Source organism: Mesoplodon mirus, assembly GCF_964341445.2.
Source record: "Mesoplodon mirus genome assembly, chromosome: 9".
Classification (NCBI taxonomy): domain Eukaryota; kingdom Metazoa; phylum Chordata; class Mammalia; order Artiodactyla; family Ziphiidae; genus Mesoplodon; species Mesoplodon mirus.
Genome location: NC_138985.1, coordinates 33369662 through 33384007, shown reverse-complemented (window position 1 = coordinate 33384007; position 14346 = coordinate 33369662).

The window sequence follows — 14346 nt, the reverse complement described above, 5'->3', positions numbered from 1 at the left end:
CAATCCACTCCTTTACAGACATTACTGAATGACAAAGTCATGTCATTCTTCTATTTTAAAATACATTTTCTGATTTGTTTTCATCCTAAATCTGAGTTTGCTTTTAGGTTCTTCTGTTTTTCTCTTTATTAGCAAAAGTCATGTTGTGCTACACCCTTGCTCATGGTCACACAGCCAACACCTGAAGGCTATAATTTGAGACCAGACTGTCTTCAGAGCCTGTGTTCTTCTAATAATGCAGGAATCATAGCACACTTGCTAGTAGAAAAGCTATCGTATCACCAAATACTTACATGCAAATAACATTTTAACTGGAAGTCAGTTTATGCAACTCAGTGAAAGTGATGATAAAATGAAGAACATGAGAGAAAACTTCAGTCACTGAAGAGTTACCCATAGTTCTGGAGGGCTTGATTGATTTAGTTTTTATTCTTCTCCATTTTCTTGAATTTACAAGAGAAAAAACTTTAATAAACTACATAATGGAGATGGGAGAAAATAAAAATCACATGTATTTCCATCATTCACTGTTCATCACCTGCATGTGTGGTTGGTAGTTAATCTATAAAGTATCCCTCTGTCTCCATAACCACCCCCATGGCCTCTTTATAAATGTCATCACACCAGGGTGATGTATACATTGACTGTCTCTCACATGGGTGTATTTCCATCATTCACTGTTCATCACCCCTTGTGTGGTTGGTAGTGAATCTGTACAGTATCACTATGTCTCCATTACCACCCCCATGGCCCCCTTATAAATATCACACCAAGGTGATATGTGTAGGGCCTGCCTCTCACATAGGTGTATTTAGGTGTTAAATATATATATATACACACACACACACACATATAATGGGTAGACACACATGTACACATATATGTGTACACACATATATGTATTATGGACTTTTTGTAAATTTTTATCTACAACCATTGCTTTCCATGGCTGTAACATATTTTATCATATGCCTGTCATAGGTAAGAGCAGAAAATAGTTAAAGCAGTACAAACAGATTTTATTCAGAAATTACTGACAGTAGGAGAAAAACCTGAGTTTCATTCTGATTTGTGCAGAGGTGGCTGGGTGTTTTAAAGGGAGAAGTGGGAGGGGGATTGGTGGGGATGCGCAGTCAGGGAGTTAAAAAGATTACCAAGTATTGTAAGAGAAGTTTAGTCCATGTGAAACCCACCCAGGTTGCAACAGGGAGCAACCTTAGCAACCTGGGTTAAGCTGCTCCCTCCCCTGAGGCTAGGATAAATGGTCCACTCTTCAGGTGTTGACTGGAACAAACACTGAACCAGTAAATTCTCTGTCAGCCTTGAGTTTTCTCAGGCATGCACTTTCAGGGGGGCTGGGGCCACCCTAGGGATGCAGCCTTGATCTGTTAAAAACTATGTCAGTGTTTGTTCTCAAAAGCCAATGGGCAGGCCTTGTGGAGAAGAGCCCAGCTAGAGTTTGGTCAAGGGGAAAATCGTTGTCATGACTATAAATTATTTTACATGAAGAAACTTTTAAACACACATTTTTAGATTTCACATGTATTCCAAATTACTCTACAGATTGATTATACTAATGTGAGTACCAACAGCAGTTTCTGAACATTTTTATTTCCCTCATTACCTTTTACTTATTAATTAGCTCATATATTAGAGTTAGTTTTTCTTTGATATTTTTTCTATACTACTGCTAGAAATTACTTTGTCGATGATTTCCCATTTGCCTTTTTATTATTATACCAATTTTTCATAAAGTTGGTGCTGTGGACTGAATTGTGCCCCACTGTCCCCAGTTTCATATAAAGCCCCAATGCCCAATGTGACTATTTGGAGACAGGGCCTATAGGAAGGTAAGTAAGGTTAGATGAGGCTATAAGGGTGATATCCTGATCTGATGGGATTAGTGGCCTTATAAGAAGAGATACCAGAGAGCTTTCTGTCTCTCTATTCTCTCTCTCTCTCTTTCTCTCTTTTCCCACCTGTGATGACAGAGCAAGAAGGCAACTCCTTGCAAGCCAGGAAGACAGCTCTTACCAGAAATTAAATCCTATTGGACCTTAATCTTGAACCCAATCTCCAGCATGGTAAGAAAATAAATTTATGTTGTATAAGCCATACAAACTCTGGCAGGGTATCAGATTAAGACAGCTGGTAATTTTCATGTGTTTTAATTTATCAATATATTATTTTCTACTATTTATGTTATGGCTGTTGGAGGTATATCAAAAGATTAATAATGATGAAATGGGTGTATTACTAAACAGTTAATAAATTGCTACCCCATTGTGATATAATTGTTATTCTTGATATACTATCCTATTATATTAAAATAAGATTTTCATATACACACGAGTTTGTCCTGGGTTATTGTTTTTGTCAGCTGACCAAACTGTTCTGTCATTTCCACATCATTTCATGTTGTTACTTTATTATCTGTTTTAATTGATAAAGGTTCAAGTCCATTTCTATTATCTGCAGTCAATCTAGACCAGTGCTGTCCCATAAATATATAATCTAAGCCACATATGCAATTTTAAATTTTGTACTAGTCACATTTATAAAAGTAAAAAGGTATATGAAATTTAATGTTAATGCTATTTTATCTAATATTAAACTTTTATTGCAATGTATAATCAGTATAAAAATTTTAATGAGCTATTTTATGTTCTTTGTTTCATACAAGACTTTGAAATCTGGAGTGTATTTTACACTTACTATGTCTACAGTTGTGCATGTGTGTGTGAATATTCAGACTAGCCACATTTCAACTGCTCAATAGCCACAGGGAGCTAGCAGTTACTATATTAGAAAGTGCAGTTCAACACTTTATTTTAAAGAGGAAAGTTATAATCAATTTGCCCACTAGTATAAGTATTGTTTAATGAAATTATGTTAAGGTTGTAGGTGAATTTTAAAGAGATTTGTAAGTTTATACAATTTATTAACATAGAATTACTTGATTAATATTTCAGACGTGGGTTAGACACATCAACATACAAACAATGCTTACCTCTAAAATGATAGTGATAGTAAGTTTAATGTTTTGTACTTTTTGTAACTTACAAGTTTTTCTATGTAGATAGATAAAAGGAATAGACAACTTAATAGAATTTTTTTAGATAGAGCACAATTCTCATAGGGCTGATTTTCCATGAAAGGATTTGGGTAGCAATTGAAATAGTGAAAATTCTAAGATAACACTTTTCTCAACTACTGTAAAATGAAAATAAACAGTATAATAAAACAACTGAGGCCAGCAAAATACTGTACAAGAGGCTATTCAATAGATTAATGCAGAATCAATTTATTGTCATCCAATTATACTAGTATTTTCAGTAACTAATGCTCTCACTGACCTGAATATAGAAATTTAACACTGTAAAGAATTTGAGTTGCATATTTAACCACTATTACTAAGTATCATGCCATCAAAGTTACATAAGATAAAGACAACTGCAACTTAACCTAGAGCATAAATTTATGTTGAGAAGTTCACTACTATTCATGACCTGGAATGTTTAAGGATTGTGACATAAGTAAAATGTCAGGAATTAGAACCACTACACTAATCTTGGTGGTGGTGCATGCTGACCTGCCATGAGTTTAATGTTGTTTCTGAGTCATTGTCAACAGATAATACTGATTCACCAAACAGGGTTTTAAATAGACATTTGAAAATGCTTGGTTAGTATTCTTATAAGGAACATTGTCTATTTTACCATAAAAATTGAATTGAAAAATGAAGCCAAAATATAAGGCATTTTGGCTGCACATATTTCATTATTAAATTATTTTTTTATTTTTCCATTAGATCTGTAAAATCTTTCAATTTTACATCTTTATTTTGCTTATGTGGACTAAGACATTGGTCGCTGCTATTTGTTGCTACGGGACCATTTTTCATTCAATCAATGCTTTCATCAGTCCTTAACAATTGATTTTTTCACAGCCAATTGGATAGATCATGCAGTTAATAAAATTTAGTCTCGGTAATAGACAAAAGGGTCACAGCAACATTCTGTCATCCAATATTATATTTTAATTAGAGACAGAAATGTAGCTGTTCTGTCCTTTTGCCACCCACTTATTCTCTTATAAATATGTCACAATGAGTGATCCGTTGCTTTCATCCTCTAAAAATTTCCACTCCATATTAACAGTGGCTTAGTCCTTAGCTGAGTTCTAGTCACATTTCAACTATCTTTTGAACTAGGTTATTGCTCATTATTCAAAGTTTGTTTATTCATATCTTTGGTCATTTAAAAGATATCACATTCATTTTATGTCCCCACTGTCTAGGACAATGTCATGCCCATAGAAGTTGTTAAATGCGTATTTTCAAAATGAGTGAATGAGTGAATCATCAATCAATCAATGCAAGAGGACTTGTTACAAAATGACACAATATTTCAAATAAGTATACGGTCTAACAGTGAACCAATTTTAGATCTATCATGATGGAAAAGATGAGGTTTCTCGCATCTAATCTTTTCAAGCTGCTTCTGTGCTAGACCAGTCTCTGTTGTTCATATTCCCTCTGAGAAGCAAACAGAAACCCTTGCTGACTCACGGCCTTACTGTCCTCACTACCAGAGAAGACCTTTTCCATAAGTCTTCTGCACAGCAGGTAAATTACCTTTCATACAAAGATACTGGACCTTTAAAATCTTCACTAATCTCTCTGCTTACATGACAAACTCCTGACTGTGGCGGACAACACATCTCACCTCTGAGGCCAGAGAGGTAGGATTCCACATCCACCATGACTCCAAAACAAAGCCTCTACCTAAGGCACACTGGGTCCCCTACCATTTATAGCATCCAGTGGGGGCCTTATGTGCTTAAGCTAATTTCTTCCCTCCACTCTTTTATCAAAATGGACAACAGAGTTTTAAAAGTGATTATGGACAAATATAATTTCCATTTTCTCTCTTTGGTTGAATAAATAGAATAATTGATAAAAGTTCAGGGAAATAACTACTAAATATCATGATAGTAATGATATCAGTAACGATAACTGATAAATTCCCAGGGAAATAACTATATTTATATTTTTTTCCCAAAAACTATATTTATATTTTTTTTCCAAAAACTACATTTTTTCCCAAATACTACTATGTGTTGAATCGTTCATTCAACACATAGACATTGAGCATCTATGATGTGCCAGTAAAGCTGATGGAAGTGGGATAGATACCTTCCTATTTTGATGGAACTTGCTTTTTCAGTGGACAAACTGATGGGAAGGAACAGACACAGATAATAAAGCAGCAAATCAATAATGTAATTTCAGATGTTATATCTTTGCTGGTTCTTGACTGAAAAGAAGGAGTTTTTAACAGGATAATCTGGGAATGAATGTGAAAACAAATGCAAAAAGAAAGGCCCACCTTGTGTCAGATCAAATTTGGAATATTTATGGAATGTCAGAGTCATGGCTGTGATAAGGTTGAGGAAAGTGAGGTGCTTACTTGCCTCGGGAGCAGAATTTAAGGAGATTCAAAAAACTCAGTAATCCAGATAGGTATTTTTGTACAATATTTTAAAATATAAAGACAAAATTAATTCTAAATATCTATGATGAACAGAATTTAAAAATGTTATAAAGACAGGCTGTTGTTATTTGTCTCATGACCCTTGTTATGGTACAAAGTAGATGCATTCCCATCAGACATGGTCTCCAGCTGCATGACTGTACTGTCCTCTACATGTAGGTTTATGAAGGCTGATGATGACAGGACAGTAGATTGGGCAACAGAGGGATTTGATCATAGAGCTTTTATGAATTCTTCCACTTGTTTCAAGATATGGAAGGATATTTTGATAGGTGTATGTGACCACACACATTTCCCTTTGCCTCTGGGTCCAGTGTGGCTCAGCAGCTCACTGGATCATCACAGCTGAGGTGAAAGGCCAGAAGAAAGAAGATGGAGACACAGGGGTCCTGACAGGCACTGTTACGAGTTCAGGGGTATCTTACTCTTTGTGATTTTCCCCAGTACATTTAGAGGGTAAAGATGAAATGAGTTTTCTCTAGGAGTGATGCTAAGTCAGTTGACATTCAGTGTTCTTCTGCTATTTTATTTTGTTTCATATTCTAAGATTATAGCAACAGCTTACCTGTAAGTTCAGAATGTAACATATTTTGCTATATATCTGCTATTATCTTTGACTTGAATTCAAGTGCATAATCTTGTGTCCAGTAGGTAGAAGTCCAATAAATCTTTTTAAAAGATGATGTATATGGTTATAATCATTCCTGTTATTTTTTAAAATCATTACATCAGTTTAATGCCATGCCCTCTGATAGTGTTATTTGTTAAAATATTTTATATATTTATACTTCAGCTTTTAAAACTTAATGCATAAACAAAACATTTTGTTGCCTAAACTTATAGAGATAAAATGTGGAATTATTGAGCATTGGGTTTGACCACTCTTGGAAATTTTTTTTCAATCAGGGAGCATCTTGTTCTTATTCAACAATACATCTGAAGTAATATCATTACATAAACACCTGGAATCACAAAGAACAGATCAAGGAATTGTACAATTGCTTAATTGGCTAAGAACGCAGAGAATAGCAAGGAAGATTTGGATATACACTTCATTCTATAAAATGTGATGCAGGACATCTCCATTTTGATTTAATTTGATAAACTGTCACCTAGGAAAATTAAACTGTAACCTTATTCACCTCCATCATAGAGAAAGCAGATGTTTAAACTTTCCCAACCTAAGTATATGGAGAGTCACACAATTTGAAATCTAATTAGTGTTTAATAAACCATTTGAAATGATGTCATTCAACACTTACAAATTAATCCTGCTCTTTCAACACCTGCTGGTATTTTGCAACAGTAATTATTTCATGACAAAAAGAGGCTTGAACCAGTCTATATTAACATGACCATCTCTCATGACTGTTCCATACTTTGGATGCTAATAACCTCCTTCTGGCCTAAGTGGAAAGAAACTGTTACAGACATAATGAGACTTGCTCTTAATGGAAGACAGTTTACTATTCTAAAATACAATTTCTGAAGGTCAATTAGGGAAAAGGACCTTCCCCAACCTATTATGAATCTTTCAGAGATTCCTTAACTAAGCCCTTGTTTACCTATTTTTCAAAAAACAGACTCACATTGATGATATAGTAGACAGGAAATTTAACAAAAAGTAATCTTTCACTAAAAGTAGAAATTTGTAAATGGAATAGAATATCTTCCTTAAAATAAATTAAAACCTGGCTATAACTAAAACTGTCAAACTCTTGTCAAATCTTCCCTGAACCAGTGTTTAGCATCTCAGAATAACTGACTGCTTTGGTATAACTTAAATTCAACTGAGCTGTTACCATTTCATCCTGTGGAATGGCTCTCTGATCTTCCTGGATCAAAACATAGTTCTATTCATATTCCTTTACATATTTAGGCTTCAAAAATATACACAAGTTAACAAAATTATTTAACTTTGATTAAAAAATAAAAATCTAATAGTGATGAAAATTAGTTATTTAACTTGATGTTAGGGCTAAAATAAATTACATATCTAACCAATATTAGATGGAGTTATACATATTTTATTTAATTATTGAGGGAAGCATATACTAAAACAAAAATAAAAGATTTGTGATAATACCTTTATAGTATTTCAGTATTGTTGGTAAAGTCATACAATGGGCAAAAAAGGGATCTTACTGTAACTAAAGTAATTTGATGTCAGTCTCTCATGTTTTAGGAGCAACAGCTTTCTTCATCATTAATAAATTTTAGAATAAAATAGTCTTATTTTTCATTCTTTTCTGTAACTAAGGAAATGGAGATATAAACAAATCAGTGTTTTCTCATTGTCCACTTCAATAAAAATCTCGTAGAGTCATATATTTATGTGTGTGCACATGCACACACATACACACACACACAACTCAGCACTAACACATTTACTTATGTAGACATGTTGCCAATTATCTATACATTTCCAATTTTATCCCTATTTTACCAATAGAATACACTTAATTTACACAGTAAAAGTAATATGCTCTCTTACTGTAATTATGCTACAAGTTTTCCTTTTGGTATATCTAAGCTTCTTTCAAAACATATTTTAAGAAGCACATAGAGCTGTGAAACAAAATATTTTTAAAGAGAAAATATCATCTATGCATCTATTATTGGTTAGATATGTAACTTTTTATAGTGTTCACATTCAATCAAAAGAATGATTTCATTATTAAAGATATATATTTTATCAAAACTAACCTATATACATGTGTACTTTTAAGCTTAAATAAGTGAAAAACACTTAGAATTACATCTTGTAGTTACATGATGTAAGTAATTATGACTTTTTTTCAATATATATAGTTTTTTGTTTGTTTGTTTCTTTTTTTGTGTGTGTGTGTGTGTGGTACACGGGCCTCTCACTGTTGCAGCCTCTCCCATTGTGGAGCACAGGCTCTGGATGCGCAGGCTCAGCGGCCATGGCTCACGGGCCCAACCACTCCACGGCATGTGGGATCTTCTCGGACCAGGGAACGAACCCGTGTCCCCTGCATTGGCAGGCGGACTCTCAACCACTGTGCCACCAGGGAAGCACCGAATATATATTTTTTAATATCATGATTTTGGATCTTTCCAACTCCTCTTGTTTTGACTTGTTAAAGGGTTTTTTTTCTTTAAATTGAAAACACCTTAAAATCCATTAAAAATCTTTATTTAAAGGGAGATAAAGAGATTAAAACTAATAAATTAGAAAAACATAAGGCCCTTTAACTACATTTGAACTAATATATTAATATCAATGTTAATTTTGTAAAATAAGTTTAATATAACTCCCCCTCCTCTTTTTCTCGGTTTCTGCCCTCTCTTTTAGTTTAGGTTATGTTACTCGTAACTTAACAGAGCAGATAAGGATTGACAAAATGCATGAGGAAAACGATAGATCTGCATCCACTTCCAGCAAGTTTTGAATTTTCAATTACCAGTATTTTGGAGATGCATACATACATAATATAGACATGAAGATATATGTGTGTCATATATTCTATATATATTATATGTAAATAAATGTATTAAATTTCTCTTTTGTCTTAATTTCCCAGCATCCATGCCTACCACCTGTAGGTAACTGACTTTATTAGTTTCTCAGTATATTTGCGATGATTAGTCCTATATGTTTTTCTCTTCTTGGAGCTTACTTATTGTATTTCTTTAGAAATGTTTAGGAATCTGTTGTATATATGCACCATCAGGTAGATGTGTTCCATTAATTAAGATTTTCATACTTTGCTGACCTTACAATTAGTATCACACATTACAATTTAATAAATGTGTCATTTCACATGTATAAAGTTATATTAGTAGGCTTAATTCATTATAGTCAAGTTTCACTAGAATTTCATTTTTTTTCATTTCAGCTTTATTAAGGCCTAATTAACAACAACAATAACAACAACAACAAAACCCCTGTAATATATTTAAAGTGCAACAACTTGATGATTTGATACATGTATACATTGTGAAGGGATTGCCACAATCAGGTTAATTAACACATCTATCACCTCATGTATTTACTATTTTTGCATGTAAGAATATTTAAGTTCTACTCTCAGAAAATTTTAGTTGTACATTGTAGTACTTCAACTATAGTCACCATGTTATACATCAGATTCTCAAACTAGTCATGTTATAAATGAAAATTTTTACACTTTTACCAACCTCACCTCATTTTTCTCACACCCAGTCTCTTGAAACCACCATTCTACTCTCAGTTTTATGAATTCAACTTAATTTTTTTTTTTTTAGATTCCACATATAAATGATACCTTGCAGTATTTGTCTTTCTCTACCTGGCTAATTTCACTTATCATAATGTCTTCCAGGTCCATCCATGTTGCAAATGACAGTGTTTCCTTTTTTGTATAGCTGAATAATATTCTTTGTGTATACACATATACCACATTTTCTTTATTAAGTCATCCATCCACATACAGTTAGGTTGCTTACATTCATTAGCTATTGCAAATAAACTCTGTAGTAAACATTGGAGTATAGATATGTCTTTCAGATAGTGATGTTATTTCTTTGAATATACACTCAGAAGAGAAATGCTGGATCATATAGTATTTCTGTTTTTAATTTATTGAGGAAGACACAAACAAATACAAAGATAACCCATGTTCATGGATTGGAATAATTAATATTGCTAAAATGTCCTTGTTATCCATTGTGATCTAAAGGTTTAATGCAATATCTATAAAATTCCAATGGTGCTTTTCATAGCAATACATCAAAACAAATCCACACATTGGTATGGAACTATAAATGACTCCAAATAGCCAAAGCAAACTTGAGAAAGACCAACCAAGCAGTAGACATTATGCTTCCTGATTTCAAACTATATTACAAAGATATACTAAGCAAAATAATATGGTATTGATATAAAAACTGATATATAGGTTATCAAAATAGAAAGCCCAGGATTAAACTCATGCATATATGGTCAATTATTTTTTTGCAAAAGCACCAAGAATATACAATGGTGAAAGGATAGTCTCTTCAATAAATGGTGTTGGGAAAAATGGATATATACATGCAAACAAATAAAACCAGACCCCTATGTTATACAATACACACAAATCAAATCAAAATGGGTGAAAGACTTGAATGCAAGGCTTGAAACCATAAAACTCTTAGCAGAAACCATAGGGGGTAAGCTCCTTGACATTGCTCTTGGCAATTTTTTTGATATTATACTGAAAGCAAAACCAACAAATGCAAAAATGTACATGTAAAACTACAGTGAACTAAAAGTTTTCTGCATTGCAAAGAAAATTATGATCAAAAAGAAAAGAGAACCTATGGAATAGGAAAAAATATTTACAACCCATATATCTGATAAGGGCTAATATCCAAATTATACAAGGAATAATCACATTACTAAGAGTTTTTATCATGGAAGTATGTTGGATATTGTTAAATGTCTTTTTTTCTCCAGCATCTTTTGAGATGATCATATAAATTTTTATCATTCATTCCATTAATGTGGCATATCATATCTATGGATTTACCTATGTTGAACCATCTTGCGTTCTGTAATCAATCTCACTAGGTCATGATGTATGACTTTCTGAATGTACTTTTGAATTCAGTTTGCTAATATCTGTTGAGAATTTCTACATCTATGTTCATTAGATATATTGGACTATAGTTCTCTTTTCTTGTAGTGTCCTTGTCTGCCTTTGGTATCAGGGTAATGCATGCCTCATAAAATAAGCTTGGAACTGTTCTCTCCTCTTCAATTTTTTGGAAGAATTTAAGAAAGATTGGAATTTTTTTATTGTTTCATAGAATTCACCAGTTAAGCCATCTAGTCCTGGAATTTTCTTAGTTGGGAGGAATTTGGTTAATAATTTGATCTCCTTACAAATAATTGGTCTGTTCAGATACTCTATTTTATCATAATTCAGTCCTGGTAGGTTGTCTGTTTCTAGGAATTTATCTGTTTCTTCCAGGATATCCAATTTGTTGGCATATAATTGTTCATAGTAGGCTCTTGTGATCCTTAGTATTTATGTGTTATGAGTTCTCATATCTCCTCTTTCATTTATGTTTTTATTTATTTGAATTTTCTTTTATTCTCTGTTAGTCTAGCTAAAGGTTTGTCAGTTCTGTTTATCTTTTCATAAAACCAGCTCTTAGTTTCATTGATCTTTTCTATTGGTTTTTAGCATCTATTTCATTTATTTCTGCTCTGACCTATGTTATTTCCTTCCTTCTACTAACTGAGTTATTTCTATGAGATCTTCCTTTTTTAATGTAGATATTTATTTCTATAAAATTCCCTCTTAGAACTATGATGTGGCATCCCTTAAGTTTTGATATGTTGTGTTTCTGTTTTCATTTGTCTCAAGATGTTTTTGATTTCTCTTTTTATTTCTTCTTTGACCCATTCGTTGTTCAGGAACATGTGCTTTATTTCCATATATTTGTAAATTTTCCAGTTCTTCTGTAATTGACTTTTAGCTTCATTCTATTGTAATTGGAAAATATGCTTGATATAATTTCAATAGCTTTACATTTGTTAAAACTTCTTTTGTGTCCTAATGTATGATATATCTCAGATAATGTTCCACATGTGCTTGAGAATAATAGTATTCTGCTGCTGTTGTATGAAATTTCCTATATGTGGGCTATGTCCATTTACTACTAAATTAACATGTAGTCTAAGTCTAATATTTCCTTATTTGATTTCCTGTCTGGTTAACCTATCCATTGTTGGAAGCTGGATATTAAACTCCCTGCTATGATTGAATTGCTGTCTGTTTCTCTCTTCTAACCTGTTAATATTTGTTTTATATATTTAGGTGCTGTGATGTTGGGCCAAGAAATACATATAATTGCTATATCTTCTTGATGAATTAACCCCTTTACTATTATATAGTGAAATAGTGTTGTTTTTCTCTTGTTATAGTTTTTATCTTATAGTATACAATTTTTCTGATGAAATATAGCTATGCCTACTTTCTTTCTCCTTTTTTTTTCACATGGAATATCTTTCCCATCTTTTGATTTTGATTCTACGTGTGTCATTAAAGCTGAATTAAGTCTCTTGTAGGCATCATAGAGTTGGTTCTTGGCTTGTTTGTTTGTGTTTTTTTTTTTGTTTTTAATCCATTCAGCTACTCTATATATTTTGATTAGAGAATTTAGTCTCCATATATTAAAAAAAGTATTATAGATAGACATGAGTTTACCATTGCTCTTTTATTCAATATTTTCTCGCTATTTTGTAGTTCCTTTCTTCCTCTCTTCCTGCCTCCTTTGTTATTTGATGATTTTCTACAGTGGGGTGCTTTGATTCCTTTCCCTTTATCTTTTGTGTACCTCCTATAGATTTTTGTTTTAGTTACCATATGGTTTATCTAGAACATCTTATGGTTATAATAGTTTATTTTTAGCTGATAACAGCTTAAATTCAAATATTCAGACATATACAAAAGCTCCAGATTTTATGTTTTATATGTCACAACTTACATCATTTTATACTGTGTATCATTTAACAAATTATTGTACTCATGGTTATTTTTAATACTTTTGTCATTTTTCCTTTACATTAGAGTTATAAGTGATTTATCTGTCAATATTACAATATTAGTGTATGCTGGATTTAACTATATATTTATTTATACCAGTGAGTTTTATACTTTCATATGTTTTCATGTTACTAATTAGCATTTTTTCATTTCAGCTTAAAGAACTCCCTTTAACATTTCTTGTAAGGCAGGTCTAATGATGAACCACTTTAGCTGTTTTTAATCTGGGAATCTGTTTATCTCGTCCTCAATACTGAAGGACAACTTTGCTGGGTAGAGTGTTTTCAGTTGAGATTTTTTTTTCTTTCTTTCTTTCTTTCTTTCTTTCAACATTTTGAATATAACATCCCACTCCTTTCTGGCCTGTACAGTTTCTGCAGAAAATTCCACTGAGAGTCTTATGGGGGCTTCCTTTTGTAACAAGTTGCTTTTCTCTTTCTGCTTTAAAGATTCTCTCTTCATCTTTAATTGCAACGTGTCTCAGTGTGGACCTCTTTGTATTCCTTTTATTTGGTATTTTTGGGTTCCCTGAATCTGGATGTCTGTTTATTTCCCCAGGTTAAGTAACTTTCCAGCCATTATTTCTTTGAAATAGCCTTCTGCCCCTTTCTCTTTCTCTTCTCCTTCTGAGACCCCTATAATTTGTTTATTGATTTTCTTGATGTCCCAAAGGTCCTTTAATCTATCTTCACTCTTCTCCTTTTTCTTTTTACTGCTCTGACTGGACAATTTCCACTACCCTGTTTTCAAGTTTGCTGACACTTTCTTCTGCTTGATCTAGTCTGCTGTTGAACTCCTTTATTGAAGTTTTCAGATCAGTTATTGTATTCTTCCATGCTATAATATCTCTTTGATACTTTTAAATATTCTCTATATTTGCTGAAATATCATTTTGTCCATAAATTTCTCCCCTGACCTTGATGAGCAACTTTATGACCATTATTTTGAATTCTCTATCAGGTAAATCACTTAACTCCATTTCATTAAGGTTAGCTTCTGGAGATTTATCTTGTTCTTTTGTTTGGGACATATTTCCCTGTTTCTTCATTTTCCTTGACTCTTGTCTTCCTTTCAGGGCATAAGATAAAACAGCCTCCTCTCCCAGCCTTGAAAGATTTACCTTATACAAGAGAAGAACCTCTTCAATCAGGCTAGCCTGAGCTCCTATTTACCATTGAAATCTTTGTGATTTTTCAAGCTACCATCTTTGTTCTTATTGGTTCCTGTAAATGAGAGTGTAGCCATCAGTG